The 9,830-nt window shown below is 37.8% G+C and overlaps 1 long non-coding RNA gene across 1 annotated transcript; it reads left to right on the forward strand.

Annotated features, from left to right (window-relative positions):
* The first annotated feature begins 1,408 nt into the window (after positions 1 to 1,408).
* LOC143268003 (uncharacterized) lies at positions 1,409 to 9,178 on the forward strand. Its single transcript, XR_013043590.1, has 3 exons — positions 1,409 to 1,588; positions 1,686 to 1,750; positions 8,749 to 9,178. It is a non-coding gene; the product is annotated as an uncharacterized LOC143268003 (long non-coding RNA).
* The last annotated feature ends 652 nt before the right edge of the window (positions 9,179 to 9,830 follow it).

Here is a 9,830-nt window from a genome sequence, read left to right on the forward strand (position 1 = left end):
ACCAGGTTGATCTCAGTCCTCGTGGGAGGCTTTGTCCTGGAGGAGGGGGGCATGGGGGATGGGCTGGGGGCAAGGGGAGGTGGCCAGGGAGGGGGAGAACAAGGGAATCTGTGGCTGTTATGTAGAACTGAATGGTATTGTAAAATAAAATAAAATAAAAGGGGAAAAAAAAGAAAGTGGAGGGAGGAGAAAAGGAGACACAGAAAAGGACATCAGTCAAGTAAGTGTTGATGTTTACTTCCTATCAGAGGAGAAAGAGTTGGCTCACATTCCTCCAAATCTAAGGTGCTTCTTGGTACCCTACTCCTACTTAAAAAGTCCGCCCCCCCAGGGCTATGAATCTTCCACCCCACCTCCCAAAATCTATTTGAAAAACTAAATTATGTCTGAGATGCAGGCTCCCCCGACAAAAGGCCCCGGAGGTCAGAACAATCAGGATTCAAATTAATTGCTTAATGAAAAAAAAAAAAAAAACATTTCTTAGAACAATGCTGATAATTTGTTAAACCAGGGTATGTTTATAGTTCTTTGAAATGAATTGAATTGGTGGTTACAAGAATTAATTCTTATAGGGAAATTGTGATTGAAATCCCCAAAGTTAAGTATTAATTCCTTAAAGCAATTGGTAATTAGTGAAGAACTATGCACTCACAGTCAGTATCACATTCAGCACTTAATTATATACTGTCTCAAGTTGTTTTCTAGTTGTTGCATGAATGTTAGTCTTGTCTCCCAAGTTGATCATAAACCCAGAGAGAATAATTGCTAGATTTTCTTCTTTTATTGGAGCATCCCAGTTGTATAAACACAGAGCTGAAAAGAGGGAAACTCAAAAGTTGATGGACGCCTATTCAAATAAATCAGTGAGCTTAGAAAAAAGGTGATTTTTTTGGAAGGAAAATTTGTTTAGTTATCCCAGCATGCCAAGAACAAGGACACTCATAGGAGAGCCCAAAAAATGAACACATTATGTAGCTAAGATCGCATGTGTTAAATGGAGCAGGGAATTTGAAAGCAGAGGTCCTATTTGAGTAAAAAGAAATTGTAGCTGGCTTGAGGTCAGGGACTTTCAGTATGATTTGAGTTGCATTTATTTACCTACATTTTACACAGACTGAAAATAGTCATAAGTCTTAGAAGGAGATTTGAAGCAGAAGGCTACTGCTCTGTGTCTGTCTAAAAACATTCGAGGATTTCTATAGTTTGTAAAAGCCTTGAATGTAGTGTGTGTGCATGTACATGTACATGTATATAGAGATATATAATAAATCCCAAAGAGTTTGGTACTTTTCACTGTTACTGACACATATAAAGGGTTAAAATTATGTCTGTCATATTGAAATGCATTACTGTATGGCAGAGACAAATGAGAAATCACTACTGATCTTAGAGAGTATCTTAACTATATTTGCTTGTATCTTAATTGTTTTCTGAGTAAGTCTTCATTGTAAAAATGTTTAACGTGCTTTCTCGTTTGTTGGTTTTATAAGACAGAATATCCATGGCTGGCCTGGTCCTTGATGTATAGCACTGGATGGCATGGACTCGCAGTCCTCATCCTCAGCCTCAGGAGGGCTGTGGATTACAGGTGTGCATCACTGTGCCTGATCTTAATGTACCCATTGCAACATTGGCTCTCTTTGAAAGAATGCTAAAGAATAACCTATGATGTTTATTTTCCTTAGAAAGGTGAAACTGGTGATGGAAGGCTGGGAAGATGTAGACACATTTCCTGCACAGTAACTTTCAGGTAACTAGGCAAAGAATTCCAGGGAATTCTCTTATGTCAAGGGAAAGGATCTCTATGAACCTGCTAGTGCCGGTTTTCAAAGCTTTTCCCCATTCCTCAAATTTCACGTTATACTCTGGTCACTTTAACTTCCTTATGGTTCCCTGCACACATCGTATTTTCTCAGTGTTGTGACTTTTATTGGCTTGAAAGGTACTTCTTAGTTTCCCTTCAACTCTTATTTATCCTTTAAGATTTCTCTGGGGGCAAACCTCCAGGATGCCCTTCTCCCTGTATCTTTAGATTAGATTAAGTGCCTTAATGACAAATCCATTGCACTTTAGACACCCCAGCATGCCTCAAGGCTACTCTATCAGTTTTATATTAAATATCACATTATATGTCTATTCCTTCCACTAATGTGAACATACATTTTCCTCTATATATCCTGCCTTCTTTCTCTCTCTTATTACTCTGATGATTGCCATAGTTCCAAAAAGTGCAGAAAATGTACACAATACATTTTGGTGGTCCTTAGTGCAGTTGTTATGACAGGGTTGAAAATGAACTTCTGTTCAGTCAAGACAAAGAAGCTTATACACTAAAAATTTTCCAAGTTTGCAAGAGTAAAGGTTGCCCCTTACATCTGGTGTGTGTATATTACTTTCTCCAGTATTACATGAGTTCAATACTTTTGCCTGACAGGATTCTAGAAAAAATTATTTCACTTGAATTTTTGATCTTGAATATGCTAGAATCCTCAAACTTTCAAAATATATCTTACTTGAAACATTCGATTTTATATCACTCTGGAAATTTTGTAGTGTACTGTTCTATTTAAATATAAGATAATTAAACATAACAACTAAGGAGGTTAATAAATGACCAAAGAATTCTTTGTAAAACTTCAAAATGTGGTGTGACCGCTAAGTTTTCCAGAAGGAATAAATGGTTCAAATAGTGAGATGTTGCAGAAGGAGCCCTGCAGTAGGATTCAGATGCCTCAATTTTTTTTAGCCCACTATTTGACTTTTCATAAGTTGGTGACTCTCAGAAAGGTCTGGAATCTTACCTCAGAACAAGGAAGTCATCAAAAGCTATTTTAAATTCTACTCAAGTGTCTCCTGGACACTGTATGTTTATAGTAAGGCATGTTAAACTAGTACAAAGAACATACAAACACAAGATAGAAGTGAAGAATTAGACTAGAGTGTGTCTCAACAAAGAAAGTGTCTGGAAAGCAGTGAGCTTACAATTCAGCATTGATGGAGGATGTGATGGGAAGGTCTACAGACTGGATTATAAACTGACTGGAACGACCTCTGTGTTTTCCATCCTTGTGTGCTTCTCTCATTTGTGGGAAGAAAAAGAAGTGGAAGAGAATAATCTGATGTTCAGATATTAGTAACCAAGGGTAAAAGGTGAAGGAGAAAGTGGGACAACAAAAGAGGACTTACAAGGGATGGGATAATGTCTGGGTCTTTGTTTTATTACTAGCTCTTTGAAAAGTTTAATGACATATATGCAATTGTATATGGTCATATATATGTATAGATGTGCATAAAGAGAGACAGGCGTGGAAGCCAGTGTGCTAGCCAACCACTATGTCGTTGACTTATACCCCTTGGCCTATTAAGTTCCTAATCCTTTTGAAATTTTACTTTTCAATTTAAATTTTATTCTTTTCTCTTGTATGTGTGTAAATTGCTGTACGTGTGCATGTTCATGTGTGTGAGTACAGACAGGCTTGTTGCTGATGTGGTGTGGAAATTGGAGCACCACCTCAGCAGCTGGTCCTTGTTTGAGACAGAGTCACTTGCCGTCCACTGCTGCAGACACAAGACTAGCTGGGCCACAGTGTCTCTGGGCTCTCCTGTCTCTGCTTCACGTCTCCAGAGTGAGTGATAGGATGACAGACACACTTCGTGCCTGGCTTTCTGTGAGTCCTGGTAAGCTGAAGTCAAGCCCTCATGCTTTCACAACAGATGTTTATCCACTTAGCCATCAGCTCAGCCCCTGATCCCTCTCTTTTTTATTGTTCACTTTAAGGGGAATCTAATGCCTGGCACTGCAATTTGCATTTAATAATCCAAATCTTCTGCTAATAGAATTGTCTGTCCACACAGAGCTCATCCATTAGCAAATTATTTTTGTAAATAGCTCCCAAGCCTGTGGGTTTTCATGAGGCTCTTTGACATACTCCAAGCCTTCTCATTCCCCAATCTCCCATCTCCTGTTAAATATTTAAGCCTGAATACATCCCCACCTTCTTCTTTCATACTGCATATGTCCTACCATCTTATCTGATGGCATTTTAAATTGGCTTGCAAAATAATAAGTGTCCATACAGCTTAGGGGAGAAAAGACGTCAGTGGTCTTACCCAAAGCTAGACCTTACATGCTCCAATACCAACCTGAAGAACACAATGTACCCACTGATGTCATGGTAGCACAGTGGTTATGGAGTAATTAACTACTTTCTATCAAATTAGAGGCCTGCTTCACAAGAGGGAATTCATACCTAATACTGTAAATCTGGTTAAAACTTCATTACTGGAGAGGTTATAGGTCCTGTGGCAAACCTACGATTGCTCTTTTGCTAAATAGTTACATTGTCAAACTACCTTCCAAGTATTTGTGTTTATATGTATGGATCCGGGGTGCTCTCAACCTTGGGCAGAGGATGTTTTCTCAATGGGCAGCAGTTAATATAGATCCTCATAATCTGCTGAACAACTGAGAATTATTAACTATGGGTGTTCAGCCCTAAATGAGATATCTCTACCACTCCCTACCTCTCAAAGACTCAGAGAACAGCACAGAAAAGGAGGTTGAAAGAATGTAAGAGCTGGAAAAAGGTGAGGAGTTCTAAAATATTGCCTTCTCATATGACATGGCCATTATGCTTCTGAATTCACAGAAGCTGTGGTTAACTGCAGAAGTAAAAAAAATTCAGCACTGATGCAGGAGAGACAACTGAGAGTCCTCCCCAAGCTGAGGAGACAATGGTAGTTATGGTGGCTGGAGGTCAGGTCGCCATTTTTCTTGGGTGTTGTGGCCACTGGTAGGTTGCCTATATTCTAGTGGATGACTCCATACCCTGTGTGCACATGGGAAGCACTATTTGAACACAATGAGATATTTTAATAAAAGAGGACATGAAGTTGAAAACATCTGGGGCAATTGGAGGGGAAAAGCAGGGAGTGGATATAATCATAATATATTTAATACACATGTGAAATTCTCAAAGGTAAATAAAAATATTTTTATTATTTTTTATTTTTTGTCTTCACTGGAGATTACATTTCTTTCTTATTTAAGAAATTTTTTATTCATTTTCCACACCAACCACAGATCCCCCTCTCATCCCTCCTCCCACTTCTCCCCAGCCTTCCCCCCTTTACCCTCTCCCCTCCTCCAAAAGAGTAAGGCCTCCCATAATATTTTTAAAATAAATGCCTGTTTTGCTTTGATGCTAGTTTCTTTCCTTAGATTTGGGAAATTTGTTGTTACAGTTTTGTTGAGTAGGTTTTATCTGCCTTTAGTTTTTATGTTGGCCCTACAATTCTATATATTCTTGAATCTTTCTCTTGGCTTATTTCCCGGAGTGCCTGGAATTGTGATTATGTCTGTTTATTAGTTTTTTTTTTAGTTGCTAATATATGAATATAGTATTTCCTAAACCTTATCTTTCCCTAATATTCTCCCTTCTGATTTATCTAGTCTTTTGACAATGCTTTCCACTTTTGTTTCTTGAAAAATTTCATTTGTTTTCTCTATTTCTCATTCATTTTGCTGATTTTTTCTTTGTTGATGGTCTACTTCTCTATATCCTGAATTGCATTTATTACTTCATTCATCTTCTTGTTCCCTGTTTAAAGTCATAGATCATTTTGAAAAGTAGACTTTTGATTTTTTTTGCTCAATAGTTTAGCCATTTCAACAATATTAGATTTGGTAATTTAGGAGTTATGATGTAGACAGGTATCATATAATTTTAAATTTTAGGTTTTCTTGTGTTTCTTTGTTTTAATCTGTAATCTGTTGGTTTGGATCTCTCTTTTCTTTTTGTTTGGTGATAACTATAATGAGTAGACTTCTCTAGAAGGCTCAGTCTCCAATACGACTCAGAGAAGAGAACCCACATTGATTTGGGATGAGGCTTCCACTTCTCTTCCTCAAACAAGGTGGCCTTGGCAGGAGTAGCATTCACTCACTGCTTTCTTCTCTGTTGCTGTTCTGTTTTTGTGCACTCTTCAGTATCCCACCACTTACCCGGTGTGGTGCTTTCAATCTTTATCTCTTTGAAATGGAGCCTATTTTGTTGACCCAAGTCTTGTCATCCACCAGGCCAGATGGAAACAATTGCTAATTGCCCATCTTACCCTCAAAGCAGCATGAATTCTTCTTGATATTAATCTTTCTCAAGGAAAGAATTTTTCCTCTTTTCTGTTCTTCCTTCCTGTCCACTCAAATCCTTACCTGCTCTAAAGTTTGTTTCTTTCATTCTTTCTTCTTCTCATCTTCCTAGAGCCCACCCCCTTTTTTGCTATCTACTGCATATTCAGGGTGATAATGATAAATGCATCAGAATTGGCTTAAAAAATAAATGTTAGTTTAGAAAGCATAATTAGCTATAAATGGCTTCATTTTTCTTACATCTGTTGTATTTCCTTTTATACTGTAAGCTGCTTAAATACACATATTCAAACATATGAGATGCTTTGACTTTTCTAACCCAGTAACAACAAAGAAGAGAGTATTTTATGCTACAGGGAGGGATGGAAAGTTATTTTAGTATTGATGTGATCCACAAAAGGGAAAAGAAATTATAGGACTTTGGACTCGCTTTCTTTCTTTTATAAAAGATAAAAATCAAAACTTTTTAGAGAATGTGCTGTTATCTCTTTTGAAAAGGAGAATAAGGAGCATAATGTGCTACTTACAAATTACAACACATGTTCTAAAACTTTCCTAGATGTTTTGGTTATTTTAAGGATGAAAGAAACAAAGGAAAACTTGTTAATCGAAAGAGGAGACAGAATGATGCACACACACAGAAGCGTGCAAGAAGGGAAATGTGGCCTGAAGGCAAGAACTGCTCCTTGCATTGCCTGTGTTAGTTTCCATTCACCATGCAACCATCTTCTGGTCTACTTCAACATCAGTTTGTTTGTTTGTTTGTTTGTTTGTTTATTTATTTTATTTATTACTGGAGAATCAATACTGAGTAAATTAATATTTTACTATTACTAGCATGATTAAAGGAAATAGAAATTTTGGGCAAGTGACTCAGCTCAACTGTGCAAGCCCAAGGACCTGAGTTCAGTGATCAGAATCCATGGTGGAAGAAGAAAATTTGCCCTCCGATCTCCATATGTGTGACGTGTGCACCTGCTCTCACATACAATCATACACATACACATAAAATATACCTTTTCCAAGGATGTTCTAAGTCTTTGTAGTATGAATTGGTTTCTGCCACACATTTGTTTCTCATCCCAAACCAGCTTCTTAGTAATATTTAATCTGTGGTTACAACATTTTCCATTATAGCATAGCTTGTATTCCCCATTTATGCTATTCCGAATAAAGATGCAAGATAGAGTGGAAGATGTTAAATGAACAGAGACATGCCCCAGGTGCACAAGGAAGTACCAATCCTGCACATAATGGCGGAAGAGGAAGTAGACACAGAAAAATGTATCTACTTAGTCTATTGACTCAAAGTTTTGAAAGCTCCATTATCCTTTCACAGGCATTAGCTATATAGCAATAGTCTTTCCTTCTCAACAGTGTGTGGACAGATGTGTGTGGGTGTGAACTTTAGTCAAGCTGGTGATTCTCTCTGATGGCTAAAGGGAGGCAATGGCATTGGATGAGCGGTTACGGAGTATCTTTGGGTGCTATGTTGCTTCTTTATCTGACCTACTGTTTCACACACCCTCTCAACATTGAATACATCTACTGGAAGGAGATTATTTGCTGTGGATGATTGATTGATAAATAAAACACTGATTGGCCAGTAGCCAGGCAGGAAGTATAGGCGGGACTAGCAGAGAGGAGAATTGAGAGAACAGGAAGCCAGAGAGGAAGAGACAGCAGCCTGCTGTCCAGAGAGCATCATGTAAAGGCAGCAGGTAAAGCCAAGGAACACATGGCAGGTGACATATAGATTAACAAAAATGGGCTGAGTATAAGAGTAAGAGCTAGATAATGGTAGGCCTTAGCTAATGGCATAGCAGTTTAAATAATATAATTGTCTGTGTGTTTATTTTATAAGTGGGCTACAGGACTGCCGGGGCTTGGCGGGACCCGGAGAGAAAAACTCTAGCTACAATTATTAATACAGCTGTAGTATGCATGAGTCAATCAAAGTTTCAAACTTTGCACTACATTCCATCTATTGCTATCTTTCAATCTGTAGTTATAACCTCAAAATCTTTGAAGACATCTTTATGGTAGAATGTTACCTGTGCAAAAAAAAAAAAAAAAAAATTAAAATCACTTAGATAAGGGGAAAACATCTGGCCAATTGGATTATGTTAGAATTTGAAGCCAAATTGGGCTTATTAATATTTATAACATGAAAATGTGTCTTTGGATTTTGTATAACAGACTCCAGTGTGATATTTAATTGCTAAATGATTTGATTTCTTTAGTTATTTAAATACTGTGGTTTGTATCTTTTATTATTTAAAGAGAAACAATTCCCTGAAAACTCAATTTATCACTTGTAATTTACCCCCTTTAGGCTAATAATGCTACATTTATATGTTTGCTTATCTTTATATTTAGTTTAAGTATGTGCTTAAGATAGAACTAAATAATCTATGCTGTTTTGCTATTGTAGTTTAGTGTATTTCAAAGTGTAAGGGTCTACGAAATGAAGGTGCTCTACCAAGGCAGACATGCAGCATCTGACAAGCTCTGTGCTTACTAGGAGTGTGACTGTGACATTTGGTCTCTGCAGTGTCCTAACCTCAGGTGGGTCTAAGAAACAAACCTTAATATTTCAGCTCATACGTGGGTAACAATTTCTTCTACACATCAATATCATTTCCAACATTCAGCTACCACCCATGCCCAAAGGCTAAGAGTTGGCCCACCCCAACATCCACCGAATCTATGAACTGTTGGAGCATGCGAAGGGGACAAACTTATAGACCCCAAAGAGAAGGATCTCCACAACACAAGACGACAGCAGGATATCCAAGAGGAGCCCCAGTGAGGGACCATTATTGGTGGTGTAGCAGAAACCAGAGGCTTCGAGCCAGAACAAGGTCTTGTGGTAATGAACACTTGCAAGTAAAGATGAATGGACTGAAGCGTAAACTGTGTCTCAACAGGCCACATCATAGCTTCCAAGACAAAATTCTTCTTTTTTTGTTTTGTGTGTTTGGTTTTGTTTGGGGGCGGGGTTTCAAGGTCAGAGGGCAGATGTGAGAGGACAGGGAGATAAGTGGGATCAGAATGCATGAGGTGAAATCCACAAAGAATAAATAAAAGTAAAGAAAAAAGAAAAATATATATATTGATTCTATGAAACTTCGTACTTTTATAAATGGCTGTCACTTACCCCTGTGAAGTCTGTTGAGAACATCTGAAATATGAATTCAGAGAGATTCAATGTCGAGGTGCTTGGGATATATCAATCCTTTTGAGACATGCTGTCGCATACCCAGTTGTCAAACAAGTGGCAACATCAAGAAGCTCTGTCACAGTCTACCAAGTGACTTGAAGAATTGCCCTTCTTTTCCTGTTAGTCTCACCTTGACACACATCTTTTTCATAAACATCCTACCTACCAATCTGAGCATCAAAATTACAATCCATATCAATGAGTTAAGAAATCATACTGATTATAATATTCAGGGATTAATCGTCAATTTACAGATTGCTCCTCTTAGTATATAGAATGGATGGCTTCTTTCATGTTTCCACATACTTAATGTTTGTAGTTGGATGCCTCTCTAGAATATTCTATAGCCTAAAAGTATCCCACAAAAGGCATGGCATTTCTCTTTTCTTAGATCTCTTACCGTTGCTTTCTATCTATCCTCTGGTTCCCACTCAAGGAATAAGGAATGATCTGATCATA

This window comes from Peromyscus maniculatus, chromosome 12 (genome assembly GCF_049852395.1).
Source record: "Peromyscus maniculatus bairdii isolate BWxNUB_F1_BW_parent chromosome 12, HU_Pman_BW_mat_3.1, whole genome shotgun sequence".
In the NCBI taxonomy this organism is placed as follows: Eukaryota; Metazoa; Chordata; class Mammalia; order Rodentia; family Cricetidae; genus Peromyscus; species Peromyscus maniculatus.